Source organism: Triturus cristatus, chromosome 4_1 (assembly GCF_964204655.1).
Source record: "Triturus cristatus chromosome 4_1, aTriCri1.1, whole genome shotgun sequence".
Lineage (NCBI taxonomy): Eukaryota > Metazoa > Chordata > Amphibia > Caudata > Salamandridae > Triturus > Triturus cristatus.
In genome coordinates, this window is record NC_140585.1 from 913,148,151 (window position 1) to 913,174,166 (window position 26,016).

General features: G+C 50.0%; 1 protein-coding gene across 3 annotated transcripts in view; it reads left to right on the forward strand.

Moving 5' to 3' along the window:
• Positions 1–14,825, forward strand: part of TNPO3 (transportin 3) — a 1,119,313-nt gene extending 1,104,488 nt beyond the window's left edge. For all 3 annotated transcript variants that reach the window (XM_085653697.1, XM_085653695.1, XM_085653696.1), the window contains exon 23: positions 13,599–14,825. The gene's annotated coding sequence lies outside the window, so the exon portion shown is untranslated. The remainder of the gene's footprint in view (positions 1–13,598) is intronic.
• Positions 14,826–26,016: the final 11,191 nt, after the last annotated feature.

The window sequence follows — 26,016 nt, forward strand, 5'->3', positions numbered from 1 at the left end:
TCAAGTGGGCTTTCTGCGCCCCCCCCCCCCCCCCCAGAGCAGATTGGGGGCTACTGTCCCCACCTGACCACCAGGGGGGGGCAGAAAGGCTGTAATGGTGACGGGGGGCATTGGCGTGCCCTTTTCGGGCAGCCCCACCCTAAAAGAAATCGTGTGGGGAAAAAAAATCCCTGGCGTCAAGTGGGCTTTTGGGTGGGGGCGGGGGGGCAGATTAGGGTCCAATGCCCCATCTGCCCCTCGGGGTGGGGCAGAAAGGCTGTAATGGTGGCGGGTGGGTGGGGGCATGGGCTTGCCCGTTTTGGGCGGTCCCCACCCTTATTTTTACTTTCTAAAAAAATCCCTGGTATCTAGTGGGCTTTTCACCCCCGAGGGGGCAGATTAGGGGCCAATGCCCCATCTTCCCCCACGGGAGGGGCCGAAAGGCTGTAATGGTGGCGGGTGGGTGGGGGCATTGGCATGCCCGTTACGGACAGCCCCTGCCCTAAAAAAACTTCAAAAAAGTGTTTAGTGGGCCTTCTGTCCCCCCGAAGGTGCAGATTAGGGGCCAATACCCCAACTGCCCCTGGGGGGGGGGGGGGGGGGGGGCAGAAAGACTGTAATGATTGCAGGGAGGGAGGGCATGGGCATGGGCATGCCGGTTTGGGCAGCCCCCACCCTTATTTTTACTTTCTAAAAAAATCCCTGGTGTCTAGTGGGCTTCTTCACCCCCCCCCCCCCCCCTCCCCGGGGGGGTCTGAGTGGGGGCTACTGCCCCATCTGTCCCCAACAAAAGACTACTTTTGCCAAATTAAATTGAGGGTGCAAAGGCCCTTGCCCAAGGGGCTGCTCCCCCCTCCCTGGTGTCTAGTGGGTGGATCCCTGGTTGGGGATCGCCCTCCTGTGGCGATCCCCAAGTAGGGATCCACTGGGTAGGTTCTCCCCTTTCCAACGATACCCCTCCCGTCTTTCTACGTGCTCAGGGGGCTGAGATAGCTCCCTGAGCACGTTGAAAGGGAAACTGAAATGAGCCTCTTCGCTCGTTTTGGTTTCACTGAAATGACGTCAGCGCGACGTGCGGGCCGATCGTCATTTCAGGGAAACCAGGGTGGGGCCGCGGGAGCTGTGGAAGCTCTTCCCCAGCTCCCGAGGCTCTTTTGGAATAAAGGGAATCCCTCTGGTGCCCGCACCAGAGGGATTTCCCAAGCGATGTTTCATGACGAGCTGGACTCGTCATGAGCACACGACCACTGTTTGCCATGACGAGTCCAGCTCGTCATGAGTATGGAAGGGGTTAAAGGACTATCTTTCTTCCGTCTCAGGCTTTCTGTGGTTGCTTGATTAGCCACCCCTCTTCAAATCCCCTGTTCTAAATAAGCTCTTGAATGGTTTGAAACACTTTCCCACCATTGCCCTTTATAATGCCTCAGTGGGACCTTAATCTGGTCTTAACTTTTGTAATGTGCGCTTCCTTTGAGACCTTGCACAATTGTCCTCTCAGGCTGCTTACCATCAAGAAGGCTTTCATGATGGGAAAAACATTCTGCCTAGCGGGTCAGCTAGCTTTAGGCTTTGTCATCCAAGCCTCCCTGCCTGAACATCTTCCCAGTTGAGCTGGTTCTTTGCACAATGGCTTTCTTTCTGCCAAAAGTTTTCACTCCCTTTCATGTGGGCCAGTCCATCACCCTGCCTACTTTTTGCGCTTCACCTCAGGATGAGGAGCGACTCCACATTCTGGGCACAAAAAGAGCGTTATCGTTCTACCTTGGCTGCACAAAAGAATTCCGGGTGGACAACAAACTCCTAGTGGGGTATGTCTGAGCAAAGAAGGGAAAGGCTCTGCAGAAACGGACTATCTCCTGATGGATAATGATCTGCATTAAAATCTGCTAGGCATTGGCCAAGAAGCAACCCTTTAAGGGCTTGCATGCTCATTCCACAAGAGCCAAGGCTCTGACCACTGCGTTAGCACGCGGAGTCCTGATCTGCCAAGCGGCTGCTTGTGCTTCTCTGCATTCGTTCATAAAGCACTACTGCCTGGACACTCTGGTTAATAGGGATGAGCACTTTGCTTGTTTATTCCTACAGGATTTTTTGGTGTGAAATAGTTTCGCAGACCCTCTTCCGGGTAGGTATTGTCTGGGGAAATCTACGACAACTGTCTCTATCAGATGAACATGTTACTTACCTTCGGGAATGCCTTATCTTGTAGAGACTTTCTGAAAGAGATACATTAGTGATAGATTCCTTACCTTAGAACTACCCCCAGGCGTCAGATTGGATCCGGAAAGTTTTCGTCAGCAGTACCCCTGTGCCTCGGAAGGTGGTGTTGTGCGGCTCCGTGTCCGTCGTAGGCGTCATGATCGCCAGGATAACGTCACTGCAGCTACTTAGACGCCGCCCTCGCGCGCTGACCTCAGTTTTCTTTTTCCACGCCAGCCAGCGCAGATCTGAGAGAGCGGTACCCCCAGTCAATTTTTGACAGAGTTTTTGGGGACTTTTTGTCACTATTCTTTTGAGTCTTTGACTCCTGGTGTATAGGGATGCCCGGTTTCAAGTCTTGCGAGGCTTGTCCCCGCACAATGTCAGTGATGGACCCGCACCGCGAGCGTCTCTACTGCGTGGGGCGCGACCACGACCCCGAGTCGTGCCCCGACTGCCGGACCATGGCTCCAAAAACTTTGGGGGAGCGGTCCCGAAAGTGGCTTGAGGCCCGGGAGTCGGCTCGTGCCGTTCAAGGTCCCGTGGGATGTCGAGGGACCGGTCGCGGAGCCGCCACCATCGTTCATCAAAGTCTTTGCTCTCGGGGTCAGGTAAGACGAAGCACAAGAAGTTGAAGAAGCGACGTCACTCTTCGCCTTCCCCTAGCCTGTCGCCTGACACGGCTGAGGGTGTGGGTGGTGCCACCCCTGCGGCTCCGTTGGAGCCTACGCAGTTGCTGATGGTCTACCCGCCCTTCCCAGGTCCGTCAGCGACTTCGGCCCAGCTACAGGAATTTCTGTCAGCCACGACTGGGGGCCCTCGCCCTTCGTTGACGGCTCCGGCCTCGGCACCGCGAGAACCTCCATGGATCCATGCATGGATCTCAGCCGATGTTGGTTGGCCTCGTAAGACCTTCACTGACATCGACGTCTACGGTGCCGCCCTCGCGTCGGCCGGCTCCCCAGGACGACGACGTCCCCGGCTTCCACCCCGACATGGAAACGGTGCCGAAACAGTGTCGATGGACGCCCATTCCGACGGGGAATTTCTATCCCTTTCTCCATCCTCCTCCTCTTTTCCGCCTGCCCAGCAGGTTACGGAGGACTGTGAGGGGTCCGAAGACCCTCTCACAGCCCAATGCGAGTTAGACCAGGACCGGGAAGAGGATTTGGAGGCCGCAGGTGACCTGCATTTTTCTTCAGAACCTGGCACACGGTCTCCTTCTACCATGCCTAAGGAGTAGGGTGGTACTTATTCAGTGGTGTTGCGTAGGGCGGCCCAGGCTCTTCACCTCAAGCTCCCTACTGTGGGTATCTGATAGACATCTAGCCGTAGATTCCTTAACTTAGAATATAACCAGGCGTCAAATCCGGAAACAACTTTGCTGCAGCAGCACCTCTGCCTGCCGGGGGACGGCGCCACACGACCCCGCCCTGACGTAGTCCACGTACGTGACGTCAGCGAGGTCATATAAGTTCCTCCCGGCGTGGTGACGTCAGTTTCCTTCTTTTCCGGGCGGATCCGGAGTGAGCGGCTCCTCTGGCTTCTTTTCAGGTCTTGTCGACTCTTTGCGTCTGGGCTTTAAAACTTGTAATTCCTGTTCGCGACAGATGTCCGCGATGGACCCACATCTTATTTGTATGTGGTGTCTGGGCGAGCACCATGACTCCACGAACTGCGAGGCTTGCCAACACCTGAAGCCCAAGTCTCTGCGCGAGCACCATATGAAGCTTCTCTTGGCGCTGTTGTCCAGGTCGGAGTCGTCTCGCCCCCCGGCTTCAACAGCAGATCCCTCCTGCCGTCGTTCGGCCTCCGTGGTCTGGTCCGCTGTTCGCCACTTGGTAAGTCAAGGCGCTTGACGCTATGGTCTTTGACCTCCCCTTCTTCTTCTGTTGTCAGCTCTCGTTCCTGGAACGTTCCGGACGTGCGCTCCCAGCAGTCGCCCTACTCGCCCTTTCCAGGTGTGGGGGCAACTGGCCCAAATGGAGGCATATGCCGCAGCTTTGCAGGCCTCCCTTGGGCCCTCTCCCGTCCCTGGGGCGTCCTCGCGGCCTCCGCTTCTTGTGGGCTCTCTGACAGACTCGCCAATGGGTTCGCCCTCGGCGCCAATTGAGCCTCTACCACCCAGGGACGTCGGAGATGTGGTACCGTTTAGTGCACGTCCCAGTTGGGTCCCCCACTGTGGTCCACGTGGAGTCGTTAGGGCGCGGCCTGCCGGGGTCTCCCTCTATGACCCACAGCGCCTCCGAGTTGGGGTCTAATGATGCGGGGTTGGCGCCCACTCGCATTGCTTTGGCGCAGAATTATGGACTCTTCTCCAGAGGCCTCTGGAGGGAGTTCGGCCCCGTCTTCTCGTCCACCATCACCGGATGTACTGTTTCCCCCCCCCCCCCCCCCCCCCGTTGGAATTTGTTGAGCTTCCTCGGGAGCTCCCACGTCCGGATCCCCATTCTTCAATGGGACTTCCTTCTGCGGAACATTGGGCACACCCTCACTGTCTGGCACTGTCTGGGGAGGGTCAGTTTACAACCCTCCCCCGCTGATGAGTTGTTGTCTCCTCCACGGAGGGCTACCGAGGCCGGTGTGGCTTTTTTGAGGGTGGTCTCATTGGCCACCCGCATTTTGAGCGTGCAACCCCCTTCTGCCCCCTTATCTGTTGACCCCTTGCTTGAGGTCTTTCATCGAGGGTCCGAGACTGTGGAGCCACTTCTACCCTTTGAGGCTTCCCTTTATGATACCCTTTTAGGTACCTGGGTCCGGCGGCATCAGATGCTCCGGTGGCTCGTTCAGTTTTGCGCCGCCACCGTCCAGCCCCGCATGATCCTGTTTGTCTTTTTGGACACCCTGATGTGCAAGACTTTGTGTTGCAGACTGCTTTCACCTCTCTGCCGCCTCCAATGCTTCCTCCCTCTCGAGAGTCCTGATGGCTAGAGTCATGGGGCAGGAACGTCTTTGCCTCCAGTAGTGCGGCCGTACGATCCTTGAATAGAGTGTGTGTTTTAGCACGGGCTACTTCTGCCCTGTGGGACTCTGCAGAGTCTTTGCTTTCGGCCACCTCTGAAGGTGCTCGGTTGATCTCCTCCGGGATGGCCGCGAGCTTGCCGAATTCACAATCCGCTCAGCTTTAGATACTGCGGATTCTTTGGGACGTTGATTACACGATAGTGTCTTCCCTGAAAATATCAAGGAGCGACTGGTTGACTTATCCTTTGATGGGGTTTTGCATTTTGATGCTCACGCAGAGTCGGCTATTCATCAGCTCCTTGCGGGCTTTTGTCCTCCCACTTAGGTATGCTTAGGCCTTTCTTCCTTGGTGGTACTCTTTAATTTCGCATCCTTTAGCTGCGCTCTGTGTTTTACATGGGCTGTGAGCCTTATGTCTTCTTTTCCTGTGGTCAAGGGTGATTACTCTTTTATTGGAATCCCTTGGATGCGTTTTGCTTTGGGCTGCCAGTTGGTCCGTGTTCTACACATTGCTGTCTGGTCCTCTGACTGTGGTATTGAGCCGGTGGCTCAGCTCGATAATGTCATACGGCTCGGAACTCATGTTCACCGGTTCGGTTCGTTACTGCGCTTTTTTAGCTTGGCCCATTTTGTCCAAAGAGGTGTTCCCCATTGTTTAGGGGTATGCATACTCCGTGTGGGGTACTGGTATGCTATTATATAGTTTTGCTTATTTCACCTGGGCCTGGAGATCCTGTGGGCTCCATGCGTCGCTTGGGTATCCGTTGTACGGCGTTCTATGTTTTTGCCTGGTGCCATCTTCTTGCGCCATGGTCATCCCGCCTGTTGCCTGTTCCACCTCCTTGGGAGGTTTCTTGCTCTCCTCTTCAATAACGGCTCCTACCTGCCCTTACTTTACTAGGTATGCTCAGGTATGGACATGTTCATGCTCCTGGCTTGTTCTGTCTCTACATTTTTATATGTTTATATATGTATGTATATGTGCAGGTTGCTTTGGTATTTCTCCTACATCGCCACCTTTTTTTGGGGCTGCGATGTGTGGGGGAGATTTTCTGAGTGGTTGCAAGTTGCCCATAGGTTCCTCCTTGCTTCCACTTACTGGGGTGATTTCCCAATTTGACAAATGCTCCCTTTTTGGTGTTCCACATTGTACATGCCTTTTCTGGACTGTTTGGTCTTGGATTCTGAGGCTCTTTCCAATTGTTAACGCTATGCTAGCGGGACAGCTCTTATGATGGCAGTGGTCCTTGACTACTACCTGCAAGTCGATATTGTGGGTTGTTTCTCACTTTGGCTTCACTTTTAAGCTTTTTGTGTAAGCCACTTTGAGGTCTCTGTGACCGTTTGCCTGCTGCGTGTTTCTACCTGCTTCAGCGGGTTTAACATTGATGCTATTTTCCCCTTTTTGGGATTGGGTGTGCACTTGGCATGTTTCTTGTCCCGCCGGCTATTCCTATCGCATTGCTCAGATTCTAGCTCTTGCTTTTGGGCTTTTGGCACCTGTGCCTTCAGCCTTCCTTCTATGGGCTAGTCTGTTACGCTCAGCTTGCATCTTTTCTGGTTCTTTTGAACTTGAGTCGGTGTCGAGATTGTGCGCCATTAAGCCGTGAGTGGTCCTTCTTTCTGGCTCAACCATTTTACCTGCCCCCTTTTTAATATAGGTGTGGGTAGCACCATTCTGGCATTTTTAGGATATCTCCCATCCCGGTATTTCTGCTCTTCCGAGCTGCTTGGGATGCTGTCGGGCTGTTCCGCCACAGCCTTCTCCCCCCCCCCCCCCCCCCACCTTTATCCGTCACTCTGTTGCTGGATCCATGCTTGGTGCTGTCTGTTGATCTGTAGCAGACCCACCTCCCCTTTGGGGTATGGCTGTGGTATCTATTCTAAGTTAAGGAATCTGCGGCTAGATGTCTCTATCAGATGTACGAGTTACTTACCTTCGGTAACGATGTATCTGGTAGAGACGTTGTCTAGCCGCAGATTTCTTAACGTCCACCCAGCCTCCCCGTTCTGCGAGGGCCTTGCCAAGTGGGGTTCTCCGCTGACCCCCCTGTTAGAGTTGGCAGAGGTTTTTTCTCTCATATATGCTTACATTGTTGCATCCCTTTGAGACTGGCCATAATACCACTGACTCCCTCTCAGGGGTTTCTGTCGCAATTCTACCGTTGCCTCCCTCAAGGTTTCTTATCTGTAAAATAAGGCCTTTTCAATTGTCCTTCAACAGGAGATTCATCTCCTGCTGTCTTCCGCCTTCTCTGTTAGCTCAGGGTTCTGGGCTCTTCTACGGTAGTCTTGTTTGGGGCTCTGTTCGCCTCTGTTTCAGACCTCTGTTACTACAGGGGCAGTGCTAGACTTTTCATTCCTGCAGTGGACTGTTGTTCTTTCTGTACTCCGTTCTTGCTGGACGGCACGGTTCTGCATGGTACTAACAGTCCATCTCTGTCTGTTGAGATGTACTTTCCTTCTTACACTAGGGAAGAATCTTCGCTTAGCTTGCGAGGTTCTTTCTCACAGCCCTTTACAATGGCGACTGCACCATCCTCCTTATTCACGGATTTTCATCCATCGCACACTGTTCCCATACTTTCAGTTTTTTTATTGGTGGCACCGCGGAAAAGTTTCTCCGAAGAAAACTGACGTCAGCGCGCCGGGAGGGACTTATATGACCTCGCTCACGTCACGTACGTGGACAACGTCAGGGTGGGGTCGTTTGGTGCCGGTTTGCAGAGATGCTGCTGCAAAGTTTTTTCTGGATCCAGTCTGACGCCAGGGGATATTCTAAGTTAAGGAATCTGCGGCTAGACAACGTCTCTACCAGATACATCGTTAGCGAAGGTAAGTAACTCGTACGTCAGGACTAAACTCTTGACAGAAGTGCTTCGGCTTTCTCTGCGGAGCCGCTGTTGCCCTTCGATGCACTTACGGACGTTCTTTAAGGCACCGGGTCCACGCCCAACACAGGGGCTCCTGTGGACCGGAACATGGCCAGACGCCATCACCCGACTCTGGGCGACCCCATCTTCCTCTCCCAGCACCCTACCCCTGAGAGATTGGTTGTACAAGCTTCTGCTTGCCCAAGCGCATTCCCTTCCGCACTTCCAGACAGGGAATCCAAGAAACTGGAGTAGTTTGGGAAGAAGATTTTCTCTTCTGCCAGTTCAGGGTTGCGGGCTGTGAACACCGCATGCCTCTTGGGCCGTTATTCCCACTGTGTGGGATACGGTGGGGCAGGTGCTGCCTCAGTGTCTGGAGGAGGCCTGGACGCTTATCTCCCAGGCTAAGGCTGAAGGGAGATATGCAGCCAAGTTCACGATTCATTGTGATCTTGACACCGCCGACTCGCTGGGCAGTCCGATTTCCACGTCGGTGGCGTTACGCCGTCACGCCTGGCTGAGGACAACTGGCTTTTCAGGGGATGTCCAGAACACTCTGATGGACATGCCTTTTGATGGCACTCACCTTTTTAAGGATAAGGCTGGTAGTGCGTTGAAGCGCTTTAAGGACTCACAGGTTACGGCCACGTGCACTCCTTCGGCTTCTGATTATCGCTCCTTTCGTGGCCAAGGAAGGGGCACTCAAACACGTTTGTTTGAGAGCCACAGGCCTGCGCAGCAACAGTCTCAGCGCAGCGACAGTCTCAGTACAGCCGTGGATGTGGGACCCGCCGAGGTGGGTCACAGGGCCAGTGGGCGGGTCAGTCCACCACCTCCCCTGCTGCCACTGCCTCCAAACCTTCCTAGTCCGGTGTTTCAGGCCCACCAAACGCCAGTGGGCGGCAAGATTCGCCATCACCTACCCCACTGGCGCACCATCACTTTGGACAGGTGGGTTTTATAGATAGCCCGAAGGGGCTACTCCCTCCCCTTCGAGACTACCCCTCCAGCTATGCCACCTCAGTACCACCGCATGTCGGAGGATAACTTGGCACTTCTCCGGCAGGAAGATGCGGCCCTCCTGGCCATGCGGGCCATCAAGCGCGTTTCGACGCCAGAAGTAGGTCGTGGTTGTTACTCCCACTACTTACTGGTTCCAAAGAAGGACAAGGGCTTGCGTCCTATCTTAGACCTTTGGAACGTCAATCGCTTCCCCCGGAAGGAGAAGTTCAAGATGCTCACACTTGCTCAGGTCTTGTCTGCCCTAGACCCGCAAGACTGGATGGTAGCGTTGGACTTGCAGGACGCCCATTTTCAAATCCCCGTCCTGCCGGTCCACCAGCGTTGCCTACGGTTCGCGGTAGGCCACAAACATTTTCAGTTCACCGTGCTCCCTTTCGGCCTTACCAGCGCCCCTCGGGTGTTAACGAAAGTGATGGCGGTGGTCGCAGCTCATCTGCGCAGATCATGGGTTTCAGTCTTCTCCTATCTAGACGACTGGTAGTTGAAGACGGGCTCACCCCAGACTACAGCCGACATCCTGCATTTTCTGGGGTTCTCCATCAACGTGCCTCTTCATCGGAGCGGTACTGGACACGGCTCAGTTTCGGGTTTATCCTCCCGAACAGCGAGTCCGGGACATTCGGGCTATGATTCCGATCTTTTGGCCCATGTCCTGGGTTTCAGTCAGGATGACATTGAGGCTGCTGGGCCTCCTGCATCCTGCTGACCAATAATGCCAGATGTCATATGCGTGCTCTGCAGTGGGACCTAAAGTTCCAGTGGGCGCAGCATCAGGGCAACCTGTCCGAGTACGTCCAGATCTCGGAGTGTACTGCACGACAGTTGCAGTGGTGGCTCACGAACCAGCATTGGGTCAGCGGCAGATAACACTCCATTCCCCAACCGAAGCATACAGTGGTGACGAATGCGTCCCTCCTTGGATGGGGCGGCCACATGGGAGAGGCGGAGATCAGAGGCCTCTGGTCTCCGGCGGAGTCCAGGCTCCATATCAACATTGTTTATCACACATGGAGAGTGAGAGAGTAAACGACACAGTTGCGTTCTCCCGTCCTAAATTTTTTTTACAATGAGCAACTGTTCTAGAAAAAGTAGAAGATAATAATCATTCGTTGTGGTGGAGTAATCTTCCAAAACCCAACTGTCAGATGGAATATCAAAGATATTGAAGTAAAAGCCTCACTCACATAATAGTGACATGCTTCATCATAGGCGATTACTCCACACCCAGAGAAGATGGTACTCTCCGGGCGGACTCAACCACAGATATAATGGGAGTTCTTAGATAAGTGGGTACTGGTTAAGCAGGGAACCAGATTCTAATTAAAAATACCTACGAGTATACCCTTGATAGGTCCTTTATTCTTGGGTACTCTTGGTATCATTAAAAACTTTGTATTGGGGTTGTTTTGGATCAAATTTAATTCAAATGTACCCTCAATTTTCTGCCAAATATCCATTACATATTCCATATCAACCTTCTCTAGCTCCGGGTGATCCTACTTGCACTGAAGGCATTCCTTCCCTCTGTCAAGGGGAGAGTAGTGCAGGTGTTCACAGACAACACCACCGCCATGTGGTACTGCAACAAGCAAGGCGGGGTGGGGTCGTGGACCCTGTGTCAGGAGGCTCTGCGTCTCTGGACATGACTGGAACGTCAAGGCATTTCCTTGGTGGTTCAGCACTTGGCAGGTTCTTTGAACGCCAGGGCGGGCTAACTCAGCTGCAGGTGCATGATGGATCACGAATGGCGTCTTCACTCGGAGGTGGCGCGAGGCCTCTTTCAACAGTGGGAGAGCCTTGGTTAGATCTATTCGCCACCGAAGAGAACGTGCAATGTCAGCAGTTCTGCACGTTGGAATTTCCAAGGCGGGTCTTGCTCGGCAACGCTTTTCGTCACGAGTGGGGTTTCTGTACGCCTTTCCACCTATACCACTTCTACCCAGAGTGCTGAAGAAGATCAGACGCGACCGGGCCAAAGTCATTCTTGTGGCCCCGAACTGGGCTCGAAGAGTTTGGTATCCCGAGCTACTCAGTATGAGCGTGGATCCCCCGATCCGACTGCCTCTTCGAGAGGATCTTCTGTCGCAGCAGCAGGGGACGGTCCTCCACCTGAACCTGTCCAGCCACCACCTCCTTGCGTGGAGATTGAGCAGCGACAGTTGATTCCATTTGACTTGCCTCCTGAAGTCTGTGATATCATTCTGGCAGCCAGGCGTCCCTCCACTAAATCGGTATACGCCTGCTGGTGGAACAAATTTGTGGCATGGATCCCCCCTTTCTACCCCTTTTTCAGAAGTCCTTTTGTTCCTTCTTTCTATGGCCCGGCAGGGCTCTGCTCTGGGCACTATTAAGGGCTACCTCTCAGCAATTTCGGCCTTTTCTCAGGCTCCCTGATCAGCCCTCTCTTTTCAAGTCCCCTGTTGTAAGTAGATTTTTTTCAAAGGCATTACTCACCTTTTCCCTCCTACTCTTTTGTGATGCCGCAGTGGGACTTGAATCTGGTTCTTACCTATTTGATGTACGCTCCCTTTGAGCCGCTGCACAACTGTCCTCTTCGTTTATTAACTTTGAATACTGTTTTCCTGGTTGCCATCACCTCTGCTAGGCGCGTGAGTGAGCTCCAGGCTCTGTCCTGTAAACCTCCTTTTCTGTCTGTTCATCCGGACAAGGTTGTGCTCCGCACTCGTTCTTCCTTCTTGCCAAAGGTTGTTACTGCCTTCCACATCGGGCAAACGATCACCCTGCCCACTTTCTTTCCGCCTCCGCACCCTTGAAGAGAGGCTCCACCGTCCGGACCCAAAATGTGCGCTCTCATTTTACCTGAATCGCACACAACAGTTCCGGGTGGATGACCAGCTCTTTGTTGGCTACGTAGGCGCCAAGAAAAGCCGGGCTGTACACAAGTGGACTATCTCCCGCTGGGTCGTCTTGTGTATAAAAGCCTGTTTATTCTCTGGATAAAAATTAACCTCCGGTGGGGTTGCGTGCCCATTCTACCAGGGCGACAGCAGCTACTACTGCATTGGGACATGGTGTCCCCCTGCAAGACATCTGTCAGGCAGCCACGTGGGCCTTGCTGCACACTTTTACTAAGCATTATTGCCTTGACAGTCAAGTCTGGAGAGACGGCTTCTTTAGCCGTTCTATTCTCTGTGACTTTCTAGTGTGATCTTGGTTTGTAGACCCACCACAGGGGTTGGTGTTGCTGGGATATCTATTTTAAGGTAAGGACTCTATCACTAACGTGTCTCTTTCAGATGCACAAGTTACTTACCTTCGGTAACGATATATCTGTAAGAGACATTAGTTAGTGATAGATTCCTTACTGCCCCACCCATCCTCCCCGTTCTGCGAACTGATTTCTAGGGTTATGGTCATCCCTTTCATGGCCCTTGTTTCAATGCACCAGTGGTCAGTATCTTGCATGGCTCTGCGTTACTGGCGTGGAAAGTCGTGTACAGAACTGACGTCAGCCTGTGAGGGCGGCGTCTAAGTAGCTGCCGCGACGTCATCCCAGCGATCATGAAGCCTACGACGGACGCGGAGCCGCACAACACCACCTTCCGACACGCAGGGGTACTGCTGACGAAAACTTTCCGGATCCAGTCTGACGATTGGGTATAATTCTAAGGTAAGGAATCTATCACTAACTAATGTCTCTTACAGATAGATCGTTACCGAAGGTAAGTAACTTGTGCATCCAGCCGCACATTCCTTAACCTCCCCCCCCCTCCCCACCCTTCCGCTAACTGATTTCTTGGGAAAGGGATTTCCTATTTCAGGGCCCTAGTTTTCCACACCAGTGGTCCGTGTTATTCGTGGCTCCTAGCGTCGAAAGTCTCAGTGACATCAGCGCTCTGGGGTGGCACCTATATAGGCAACGCATATGTCACTTCCGGGGCAGCCGGCAATACCACGAGAAGCTGAGCGACACCACCTACCAGCGTGCATGGGTACTGCTCACGAAAAATTTCCAGATCCAGTCTGACACCTGGGAGATAATTCAGAGGTGAGGAATCTGCGGCTCGAAGTCTCTATCAGGAAAGGCTTTACCAAAGGTAAGTTACTTGTTCTTCTGATACTTACCAATCAGAGGACATGCAGTATGTTTGACGTAAAGTTTAAAAGATTTAGCACTAAAGTCTGACTTTTTTAAAGGTCTAGTATATATTTTATGGTTTCTACTTAGCATGTTATGATTAAATTTGCCTTGGTGTCAGTTGATTTGAGAGCATGTTAGAAAAAGTTAAAAATAAATGATGATAATTCGGTGGAATTTTAGCACTTAACGGTTAGTGAGCTCAGAGTGTGTTTGCCTGCCACTTAAGATATTACCAGACTTGTATGTTAGGTGATGTAATTAAGATGTTTCATTGAGCAAGAGCATTGTAGCATGCACATTGTTGAAGTTTCATCTACTTGATCTATGAATTTTTCTATGAATAATTGGGTGGCTTAAATGTTGAACTCCTGCATTCCTGTACTTATTGCCTATCACTGAAGTCACAATTAAGAAATGTGTCCAAAGTTTGACACTATTTTCCCTTCCCTCTTGTATAGGAATGTCTATTATCAGAAGACAGGTGAAAATGACAAAAAAGTATCCCACAATCAGAAAACTTCATTGTGGATGAAGGCTTTCACTCACGCTAGTGCGTAATGCCAAAATCGAAGCGGAAAGAAGCTAATCGAAAAATGAGAAGCGCTTCGCTTCGAGAAGGCGATCCTGTGAAGTTACTGCTTGTGAGTGAAGAAGGAATGCTAAAGAAAAAAATAAAGATGCAAACAAGAGATAATAGATGGCTGCAGCCTGGCCGTATGGCATCGTGTGAAGAGGGAGGAAACTGGTTTCCTTGAAGAACTCATTTTAAAAATTTAAAAAATAAAGAAAAAAAGAAAAAAAAGAAGAAACAAAAATATAATTAAAAAAAAGTTGAAAGAATTTGCCTGGCAGCAAAAGAAAAAATGGAGCTAACTTTCTGTGAAATGAAAATACATTTACTTAATGGAAATGTGGAAATTGGAGGAGGAGAGAAATCAAATTAGCCTGCGTGGAGGGGAAGGGAAAGATGCATTTTTTGCCTGCTTCGCAGATGGGTGTCTCGGTTGCCTTTCCACCTCAATTCAAATGGGGAATTGAAGATGCAAAATGTGTTCCTTCTCTCCCTGCCCCTTCCTTCCCTCTCTGTGCCTTCCGTCGCTCACCTTGCTCATCCAACCCTACCTCTTCCGGATGAAACGGACTTGAGTAGTTGCACAGTTTTCATAAGGCAAATGTAAGTTTCGCCCTATGGAGCACACCTTTTGAAAGTTAAATTTTTTTTTGTTTGTTTTTGTTTTTAGTATCAGATGGAGAGCTGTTTCTGATAGTTCTCCTGGACTCAGCTGCTGCCACATGATTTTTCATTAAATCTTGTTACAGCCTCTACAAACAGTGCTTGCTTTTCTGATTGGGCTGTTATTAGTATTTTTTTTTTAATTTTAGTTATGGTGGGCTGAGTGTAGTGTTCAGCTATACCATGACTAGCATGTTTTATCCAAGTGAAATACAAACATTTATTAACTTTAAATTTAATTGGAAGGTGTCGGGTGGGGTGGGTTATGGATTGGACAAGGAAAACCATTTAAATTGGCGTAAAACTAAATTGCCCCACGCAGGCTTTAGGTTTCAAGCGTATGCTGTTCCGTCTGGTGTTGTAGCCATCTCGCGAACAATAAACGAAAAAACATAAACTAAAAAAAAATAAGGAAAAAATAAATGTAAAAAAATTAAAATCTTAATACATTTTTTGACTCACTAGTTTCCTTTACTTTACTGTGTGTGTATTCACCCTAAGTATGTATGTGTGCTGATAGAGATATCATACTAATCAGTGATTTTCTGTGGTTCTTCATGCTTTTCTGCATGTGTTTGGGAACCTGGCTTCATAGAAGACCATGCTGATGGAAGGAATGTGGATGATCCAGATCTATGCATGTCCTCTAACAGCAGCAGACCGTGCTTGACCCTTCTTCCTTCATGTCACCCACACCTAGTTTTTGCACTTGTTTGGATCAGAAACTGCTCTTGTGTCACATTTTACCTCTCCCTTTGTCAGGTTTGGTTGTACTTACGTTATTAAGAAATAAGAGTTATTTTAATTTTTGTCCTGGGCCGAACATTTGCTCCTGGCTGTGATATTTATTCATTTAAAAAGTATGAGAATTCTTTTAAATAATACAGACCTGCATCATGAAGTGATGAAACAGTGGCGGCTCTAGTAACTGATCTGGCAGATGTTCCTTCTGGAAGTGAAATGGATCTATAAAGATGCTAGTAACATTTGTGATGGTATTGTCTGCGCCACCCCACCCCAAAAAATAGACCCACGGTTCTGGAGCTTATTGCACTGTCACTCTTATTTTTATTAATTGTTTTTATACCGTTTTTTTCTTTTACTCTTTTTCCGCAATTGCTTGCAGCTCAAATCCTTCCCAGTGGCAGCAGCCCAAAATCTATTTAGGCACATGATCCTTAATGTAAGCTGTGTTAGAGAAAGGAACGTTTCTGTGATTTGTGTACCTTGTGTTCTGGATTTTGTGGGGCACCAGAAAGTGCGGATGAGAGGCAAATCTTTTTGCAGCATTTCACAATCAGATTGGTTAGGTTTAGCCCTCTGTGATGTTCAATTTTAGTCAGTTTTAAATGCTTGTGATTCTTGAACATAGCCGGAAAGAGACGAGGATGATCAGCCTAGCAGACTTCACAAGTGACATAATAGCCATGGAAACACTTTATTGCCTACTGACCATTCTGATAATGTTAACAATTAGGTTTCTATGTAGTCATCCTAAATAGCATCTGAATGTAAACATTCCCAGTGGATGAATTTTCTAAATCCGCCGGCCTGTATGCAGTGAGCAAAAAGGATTTAGGCCTGTATTTAGTTTTGTTTTTGTTACCTAATTTATTTTTATAGCGACACAAACGCTTATTACTTTTTTATTTAGATTCTGATTGAGAATCAGTTTGAACCCACTGCTAAAAAAAATTGCCACTGTATAAACATAAACCAGGTACTGAGTCATCCAAAATTTCTTTTATTTCACTTAATTTCAGAGTTTTGTATTTCAGGCAGCCATGCAAATTTGTTGGACGTACCCCGTGATGAGGAAAGGCTGTATGTGGGTGTGGACGATTATTCATAAAAGCATTTAATGCAGAGCAGTGTTATTTCTTGGTCATTTGGTTTACCAACATTGCTGCAATATTATTAGCTACTCCAGAGCTCAGCCCTCTAAATGGAGGCAACCACGTCAGTTCACCTGTGCCCCCGCAACAGTTTTTCTTCAACATGGGTGCAATTGTGGTGCTAAAGAAAGGTAGCAGCGGGCTTTCACTCCTCCACCCCAATTTAGGTCTGTAAACTTGGACCTTGGGTTCTTAAAATTTGCTTCTCATCTCCCCACACCCCCATGTTGCTTAAGGATGTTCTTTCCCTCCTTCACAAAGAAGCCACAATGGTGGTTCCAGTCAGGGAGAAGGCCCTGAGGTGGTGGTGGTATTGTTCTCTGGCACAATGCCTCAATGAAGGTTAGATGTCTAGACTCTAAAAAAGTCACAGAGAAGTACATAGTGGCCTGCTTGGGAACAGCAAGGTCCATATTCAACCCTTAAAGGCACCCATTGCAATGCTTACACATTGGCAGTCCCTCCGCATGCCCAAGCGACCCTATACACAGAGGGATCTCTTCCCAGATCCCAACAAGAGAGAACCACTTCCGTAAGCACCCCATGCCTGATGGTCCACCACTCTCATTGTGGTATGCCCAACAAGACTTGGCATGAAGCGTCAAAAGCATTCAGTGGGTATCAGTGGTACGCAAAGGAACTCCAACTATAGGCACAACCGCAGCACTCTGCAGGTGCATCCCAGCAACGAGTCAGGACGGCACTTACAGGGCAACTCGTGGAGCAACTAGCCCGACTACTGCAAGGCACACCTACAAGCCTCTACTGCTGAAGAAATTGACATCGCGCTTCATCGGGGAGACGCTTCTGACTCTTCTGATTGATAAGACATTGACTGCAAGGGGACGGGCTGCCAGGTTTTAGGACTTCCCAAGTCTCAGAGCTCAGTGGAGAGATACTCCTAGCCATGCCACCCCACTTGGTAGTGCTACAGGAAGTACCTGTGCTCTACCTTTTATTCTGGTCTTGCAAAGTCATTGCACTGTTGCACATCTCTAGAATCAGTAGACCCACGTTTATTCCTATTAAGCAAACAGGCTCATCTAACACAATCACTGAAAGCAGTTTGACACAATCTTCTAAGAATGAGATTAGAAGTCCTTTTTTGATTTTGCAACCACAGTAGGAATTCATTGGGATGATTATGGATCTTGTGTATGATACGGCTGCTCACCCACCCTTATTGATATCTACCTGGTTCAAGGAAGTTAAAGTATCTTTTGTCGACTGATATTCTTTTTTCCCACTGTCTATGCCTCCTTATTCTTATGGGGCCTGATGGTGTCCTACATCTTTTTTGCCACTTAAGGTGAGTATCTTAACGGCGCCTTTATAGTGGGTACCTGCGGTCTCAGTGGAACCACATCCTGGTCTTCATTATTTTTTCCCCTGCAAAGATTTACAAGATGCTTCTTTGAATGACTCTGGCTCACAGCCTACTGGTTGGAGAACCGCTTAGACTAAAGCAGCTGCAGAGGAAGCAGACTTGTCAATCTGACAGTTGAGGGAAGGCTCACACGTGAATAATCTTGTGGTAATAGTCTCTAGGTGAGGGAAGAGTACATCTCCACATCGTGAGGCAAGTAGATCTTTTCACCACTCGGAATGGGAAATGCATGGTGTTCAACTCTGCAATTGCCTTTTGTAAAGTCCCTGGGCAACATATTCAGTCTCAAAAGGAATTTGACTTAAATACGGCTTTCCACTGGTCTATCTCGTTCTGAGGGTCATTAAGAAGATAGAGACATGCAGTAGATGTCATCTTCGTTGCTCAAGCGTGGGCATGAAGGGCTTGGTGTCATGACTGTCTGGAACCCCTGCATGTGTCACCTGGAAACTGCTGTTCAGGGACTGTTGTATGTACGTGATTGTGCATTGCTTTAAAGTTGGAAGGTAAGCCTTAGGCCAGTATGCACTGCTGAAAAATGTATTAAAAACGGTTCTAGTAGCAAGATGGGAGAGCTATTAAATGTATGTATTCAGTCAGATGGAAACACTTCATGGGTTAGTGCACTTAAAGGGTTAAGAACCTCCTTTCGGTGAACTTTCCCTGGCCAAGGAGGGCCTCAGTGTAGAGACAGAGCAGGGGTGCCTGGTAGCTTTGTCTGCTTTCTAAGGCACCTGAACATAACGTTTTTCCAGAAGATCTTTGGTTTCTCAAAAGGCTGTTAATGTTTTGCAAGTTGGCCCCTAATGAGCCTATTCAGTCTTGGCTCCTTAACTATGCTTTTGTCAGGTGTCAGTTACATCTGCCAGAGACATCTGGAATTACAGGCATTGTCTTCCATGTAGCTGTACATTCTTTTCTTGCTGGACAAAATGATCCTCAGAGTGAATGTTTGAGCCTAAAGCATTGGCTGAGTTTCATATTTCTCAAAGTGTTTTTTCCTTCCCTCATCCCTGGAGATTGCTGAAGATCCAAGAAAACCCAAGTGGAGCATTCTGGTATTATGTGGAAAGGTTCACCCGTCACTAACTGATCAACTTTTGTTGGGCTCTAAAAATGCACTGATTATCGATGGATTGTTGTGTCCATTGGCTTTGTCATAAGTTGGTATAGAATGAGCCAAAAGGTTTTTGCGCTCTTTAGACTGGAAATCAGAAATGATCAACTATGTTTTAGCCCAACAACTGTTAGCTGATGTCTCCCTCAAAGTGTGACTTTGACCTTACCTTCCTGTAGAAACTATGATGTTTCCAACTTTTTACTACTGGTGGGTGAAAGGGGAGAGAGCGTTCGGATCAATCTTCGCTAGATACTTGTCCTGAGGGCCATGAATTAGGCACTAAGCTGCTACCAGTTTCTGTGATCAATATGAGCAGTAGATCTATCACTTAAAGTACCATATACATGGCGTCAATGAAAGGATAGAGTAATATGTGTTGACAACTTGTAATTGATGGAGATCAATCCTGTACCACATGGACCCTTATTTGACATTTATGAGTATCCTGCTGATCCTGGCCTGCAATTAGACTAGAATTGGAAGCATTCAATGCTCTGTACCCCAGATATCCCAGCTACCCTTTACTGCCCTTTCTCCACCTGCCAGAGTCTTATTAGACATTTCAGAGTTACTACAGTGTAGGCTTTCACCCCACCAGATGCTGTGTTCAGCATCCTGTAAGGCAGCACACTTCGAAGCATGCCCACTCTGATTTTTATTGTGTTGCTTTGTCTTTTGGGCACGAAAAATTCCTAAGTCCTTCAGAAACTATTTTAGAGAGACGCAGATTTTCGATTCTGCTAGATCACCATTTCTCCAGTGTTGGATCTTTCATAGATTCACCTGCTTGAATCTTCCCTATCATCGAGATGAGTCCCATTGTAATTGTAATAAGCAGTACAAAGCTTTATACAGCAGTACTTAAGTGACATTGTTAGCCAAATTCGCATTGTTTTAGACAAAGTTCATCCAATCAGAGTCCAACTCCTGAATCATTTCGCCCCTTCAGGGCCACCCTAACTCAGATTTTCAAACTACATGTCGGTTTAAGGAATTCTTCCTGCGCTCTGTTGCGTTCTGCTGGACAGCTGCTACTCTGCTGTTTTTTGATCCTGGGTTTGTACTTGGACGGCCATCAGATAAGATAACATCCTGTTGGTTTTCTGACAGAGAACAACCATATCAGAAGGATCCGAGAAGGGATTATTTCGACCATGTAAGTCTTGTGGAAAGAGTATCGCTTTTGCTTAGATCTTGAATATATGCCCAAAGGTTGCAAATATTACAAGACTGTGTCTGTCAAAACCCTTAGACATGAAGGCACATCTTCGTTTGTTGCAACAAAGGAAGCAATTCACTGAAACCTTTCCCTCTGGAGATGAGGGACAAGAATTATCAACCAGCTAAAAAACCCTTCAAAGGGAAAGACAAAAAAGAGTACTGTGAGGACCCACCTAAAAGGGCATCAAAAGGAAAAACTAGCATTGGCAACACCAATACGTTTCACCTCTGCAAAATCTATTGGCTTTATCAATGTGTTTTTGTACATGTCGCACAGCCGTTGAGCTGTTGGGTACATGGCTTGAAATGGGAAAAAAGCGCTTTGACGCTTGCAGCATTGTCCGTGTCATATCGCTTTTTTTTGCCATGTTGCACAGCAGCTCAACTGCTGAAAGATATGTAAAAAAAAGAAAAACAACAAAGTCGATAGAACTCGCATAGGCAAAATCTATTGGTTTTGCCAACGTGCCTGTCGAGCTTTAGTCAAATGTTAATGATGAGGAAACCTCTAATTTACATAGAAACACACAGGGGGACCCATGGCTCTTAGCAATGTGTCTCAAGGCCAGGGTGTGGCGCAGGGGAGGACAGCTTGGCTGTGCGCCTGAAAGGAAACCGATCAATGAAGGAAAACACGCTGCCCACTTTGTAGCAGCAGTGCCAGTCATAACATTTCCTTACTCCTTTGAACTCGCCCATTAAAGAACATTATCAAAGATAGCGCCATTTGACTCTGAATGGAGAGACGTCAGAGGTCATTCAGTTATTAGGGGTTTGAACGATAAAGCATAAAAAGCTCAACCGTGGCACTTGCTGATCAGAGACACCAGGAGAGTTTACACGTAGATGTTTTTCATGTCAGTTTTGTTAACTTGTACGGATACTTCTTATCAGGTTCAGTAAAGGCCGTAGCATGAAAAGTATTTTAGGTGAAAGCAAGTGAACGAATGGGAGGATGGCGGGAGCGGAATGGAGAAAGTCACAGGGTGGTGAGGTGTCAAGCAGTGATGAGAAGGTGGTGGGAGGGACAGGCCAAGCAACAAAGGTATGCGTGTGGGGTGGGAGGGGCTTACTTTAAAACAAAGAGTGCTAAATAGTAACATGTACTTTAAAAAAAAAAGATAATGGGAGATTGGAGGCAGGCAAGCAAAGTTGGGCAAGCAGCAATGGCATTAGTGAACACAACAAGCAAAGGGGAGTGGGTGCAACTGCATCTAAAACCAAAACAATTTTTGTTGAATCGCTGCATTTCCCGTGCAATGATGTTTCTTTGAAAAGTATTGTTTACAATAATTCTCTTTGAACTGCATTTTAACTGCACTTCATAGCGCTTTCACCCCGTTGATAATTTATATTGCTTTTAGTGGTGTTACAGTGCATGACAGATGGTGTATGGGTCCCTCTTCACACTCTGCTGGACTCTGCCTTGACCCTTGCTTTTACTGCATTTCAATCTTGACAAAGTGCTGTGAATGAACTGCTGTGTGAACACCAGCATAAATAACCTTCCAAACAGTGTTACAATCTGAAAGAAACTCATAGTGATAGATTCTTTACCTTAGAATTACCCCCAGACATCAGACTGGATCCAGAAAGTTTTCGGCAGCAGTATCCCTGCATGTCGGTGGGTGGCTTTGTGCGGCTCAGCGTCAGTCATTGGCGCCGAGGTGACGTCTTGGGCGCTACTTAGACGCTGCCCACGGGCGCTGACGTCAGTTCTTTCTTTTTCCACGCCAGCAAGTGCATGTCGGGGTAGAGCAGGAACCCCCAGTCAATTTTTGACTGTCTTTTTAAGGCCTTTTTGTCTCTGTTTTTCATTGAATCTTCGACTCCTGGTGCAGTTAGGATGCCCGGTTTTAAGTCCTGCGAGGACTGTCACCGCATGTCGGTGATGGACCCTCACCGTGTTTGTCTTTTCTGCCTGGGGCGCGATCACGGCCCCAAGTCGTGCCCCAACTGCCGGGCCATGGCACCGAAGTCTTTGCGGGAGCAGTCCCGAAAGCGGAGGCCCGGCAGTCTGCTCAGCGCCGTTTGAGGTCCCAGTCCCGTGGGAGGTCGAGGGACGGAGTCATCACCATCGGTCTTCGGGCTCAAATTCTTCCCACTCTGGGTCAGGTAAGGCGAAGCACAAGAAGTCGAAGAAACGTAGTCGTTCTTAGACTTCCCTCGCCGGTCACGCAACTGCTGAGGGTGAGGGTGGTGCCACCCCCGCGGCTCCAGCGGAGCTTACGGTGTCCCCACCGGCCTACCTGCCTTTCCCGGGTCCGTCTGCGACTCCGGCCCAAATACAGGAGTTTGTCGGCCATGGCTCGCCTCTTGTGGCTGTCGTGCCCCGCTGGTGCACCTTCAGGCCCTGCGGTCCTGACTGGGAGTCCTTGCCTTTAATCGCCGGTGGCTCCGGCGTCGCTGCCGGCCTCATGCTCCCTACTGTGGCCGTCCGGACTAACTTTTTGACAGAAGTGCTTCAGCCAGCAGCTACTTCTGCGGAGCCGCTGCTTCCCTTTAATGAAGCGCTTTCTGACCTTCTTTTGGGCAGCAGGTCAAGGCCCACCACAGGGGCTCCTGTGGATAGGAACGTGGCCGGATGCCATTTTCCTCTCCCAACACCCCACCCCCTGAGAGCTTCGTTGTCCAAGCCTCTGCTTCCCCAACCACCTTCCCTTCCGCACCACCAGATAGGGAATCCAAGAAACTGGATCAGTTCGGAAAGTCTATTTTTTCTTCGGCCAGTTCTGCGATGAGGTCCGTGAACACCGCATGCCTCTTGGACTGTTATTCCCACCCGCTGTGGGATACGGTGGTGCACGTACTGCTTCAGTGTCTGGAGGAAGCCCGGACAGCTCTCCCCCAGGCTGTTGCAGAGGGGAGAGACGTAGCTAAGTTCATGATTCGTTGTGGCCTAGACACCGCCGACTCACTGGGCAGATCGATTGCAACGACTGTGGCGGTCAGACGCCACGCATGGTTGAGGGCAACTGGATTTTCGGGTGATGTCCAAAGCACACTTATGGACATGCCTTTTGATGGCTGTCGCCTCTTCGGCGACAAAGCAGACAGCGCGTTGGAGCGGTTTAAGGACGCACGGGCTACTGCCAGGTCCTTGGGACTCTCTGCGGCCCGCCCTTCTCCGCCTTCTGCTTTTCGCTCCTTTCGTGGCACTGGAAGGGGCACCCCGCAGCGTTCACTATAGAGCCACAAACCTGCGCAGCAATCCCAGTGTGGCCGCGGATGCGTGTTCTGCCGTGGCGTACTAAGGGGCGAGAGGTCAGGTTAGTCCACCTCCACCCCGGCCACCTCTGCCTCCAAACCTTCCTAGTCCGAACTTTCAGGCCCATCAAATGCCAGTGAGTGGCAGGCTTTGCAATCTCCTCCACCACTGGCTCACCATCTCATCGGACAGTTGGGTTTTAGAGAGAGAGTCCGGAGGGGCAGCTCCCTCTCCTTCGAGACTACTCCTCCAGCCATGCCACCTCGGTACCACCGCATGTTGGGGGATCACTTGGTGCGTCTTCAGCAGGAAGTTGAAGCCCTCTTGGCCAAGGGGGCCAACGAGCGTGTTTCGGCACCAGAAGTAGGTCGTGGTTGTTATTCCCACTACTTTCTGGTGCCAAAGAGGGACAAGGGCCTGCGTCCTATCTTGGACCTCCGGAATGTCAATCGCTTCCTCCGCAAAGAGAAGTTCAAGATGCTCACTTTGGCTCAGGTCTTGTCTGCTCTTGATCCACAAGACTGGATGGTAGCGCCGGACTTGCAGGATGCTTACTTCCACATCCCAGTCCTGCTGGCCCACCGGTGTTACCTGCGGTTCACGATAGGCCACAAGCACTTTCAGTTCACCGTGCTCCTGTTTGGCATTAGCAGCGCCCCTCAGGTGTTCACGAAAGTGATGGCGGCGGACGCAACTCATTGCGCAGATCAGGGTTTTCAGTCTTACCCCTATCTCGACGACTGGTTGTTAAAGGCGGGCTTGCCCCAGTGGTCTCCCACCTCCAGACTACGGCTGGCCGACCTGCATTTGCTGGGGTTCTCCATCAACGTGCCAAAGTCGCACCCGATTCCCTCTCAGAAGCTCGTCTTCATCGGAGCGGTTCTGGACACGACGCAGTTTTGGGTCTATCCTCCCGAACAGCGAGTCCGGGATATTCGGGCTCTGATTCTGATCTTTCAGCCCTTGTCCCGGGTTGCCCTTGCTGAGCCTCATGGCCTCCTGCATCCTGCTGATCGATCATGCCAGATGGAATATGCGGGCTCTGCAGTGGGACCTGAAGTTCCAGTGGGCGCAGCATCAGAGGAACCTGTCCGATCACGTCCAGATCTCGGAGGGCACGGCACGGCATGACAGTTGCAGTGGTGGCTCACGAACCGGCATTGGGTCGACGGCAGATCCCTCTCCCTTCCCAAACCGGAGTTAACAGTGGTGACGGATGCGTCCCTCCTTGGATGTGGCGGCTACATGGGAGAGGCGGAGATCAGAGGCCTCTGGTCTCCTGTGGAGTCCAAGCTCCATATCAACCTTCTGGAGCTTCGGGCGATCCGCTTGCACTGAAGGCATTACAGGTGTTCACCAACAACACCACCGCTATGTGGTACTGCAACAAGCAAGGCGGCGTGGGGTCGTGGACATGGCTGGAACATCAGGGCGTTCTCCTGGTGGTTCAACACTTGGCAGGTTCTCTGAACGTCAGTGCGGACAAACTTATCCGCAGGTGCATGATGGATCACGAATGGCGTCTTCACTCGGAGGTGGTGCAAGGTCTCTTTCTGCAGTGGGGAGAGCCTTGTTAGATCTATTCGCCACTGAAGAGAACGCGCAATGTCATCAGTTCTGCATGTTGGAATTTCCAAGGCGGCACTCGCTTGGCGATGCTTTTTGTCGCGAGTGGAGTTGCGGTCTGTTGTACGCCTATACCACTTCAGCACTCTGGGCAGAAGATGATCAGGCACGACCGGGCACAAGTCATCCTTGTGGCCCCGGACTGGACTCGAAGAGTATGGTATCCCTAGCTACTCAGTATCCTCCGATCAGATTGCCTCTTCGGGAGGATCTTCTGTCGCAGCAGCAGGGGACGGTCCTCCACCCGAACTGTCCAGCCTCCACCTCCTTGCATAGAGATTGAGCGGCGACAGCTGATTCCATTTGACTTGCTGCCTGAAGGCTGTAATGTGATTCTGGCAGCCACGCGTCCCTCCACTAAAACGGTATACGCCTGTAGGTGGAAAAAATGTGTGGCATGGTGCACAGCGAAAGCTGTAGATCCTCTTTCTGCCCCTCTTTCTGAGGTCCTATTGTTTCTTCTCTCTTTGGCCCAGCAGGGCTCTGCTCTGGGCACTATCCAGGACTACCTTTCTGCTCTTTCAGCCTTAGGCTGCCTGATCAGCCCTCTCTTTTTAAGTCCCCTGTTGTAAATAGATTTCTGAAAGGCATTACACACCTTTTTCCTCCTATTCCTTTTGTGATGCCTCAATGGGACTTGAACCTGGTTCTCACATACTTGATGCCTCTTCATAACTGTCCTTTGCGGTTATTAACTTTGAAAACTGTCTTCCTGGTGGCCATCGCCTCCGCTCGGCGGGTGTGTGAACTCCAGGCTCTTTCCTGTAAACCTCCTTTCCTGGCGATTCATCCGGACAAGGTTGTGCTTCGACCGCGTCCCTCCCTTCTACCAAAAGTAGTCTCTGCCTTTCATCTCAGGCGATTTGTCACTCTGTCCACTTTCTTTCCGCCTCCGTACCCTTCAAGAGAGGCTCCACCGTCTGGACCCAAAACGTGCGCTTTCATTCTATCTGAAATGCACACAACAGTTCCGGGTGAATGACCAGCTCTTTGTTGGCTACGTGGGTACCAAGAAAGGTCGAGCTGTGCACAAGCGGGCTATCTCCCGATGGTTTGTCTTGTGCATCTGAAAGAGACACGCAAGTGATAGATTCCTTACCTTAAAATATCCCCAGGCGTCAGACTGTATCCGGAAAGTTTTTGCTAGCAGTACCCCTGCACGTCAGTAGGTGGCGTCGTGCGGCT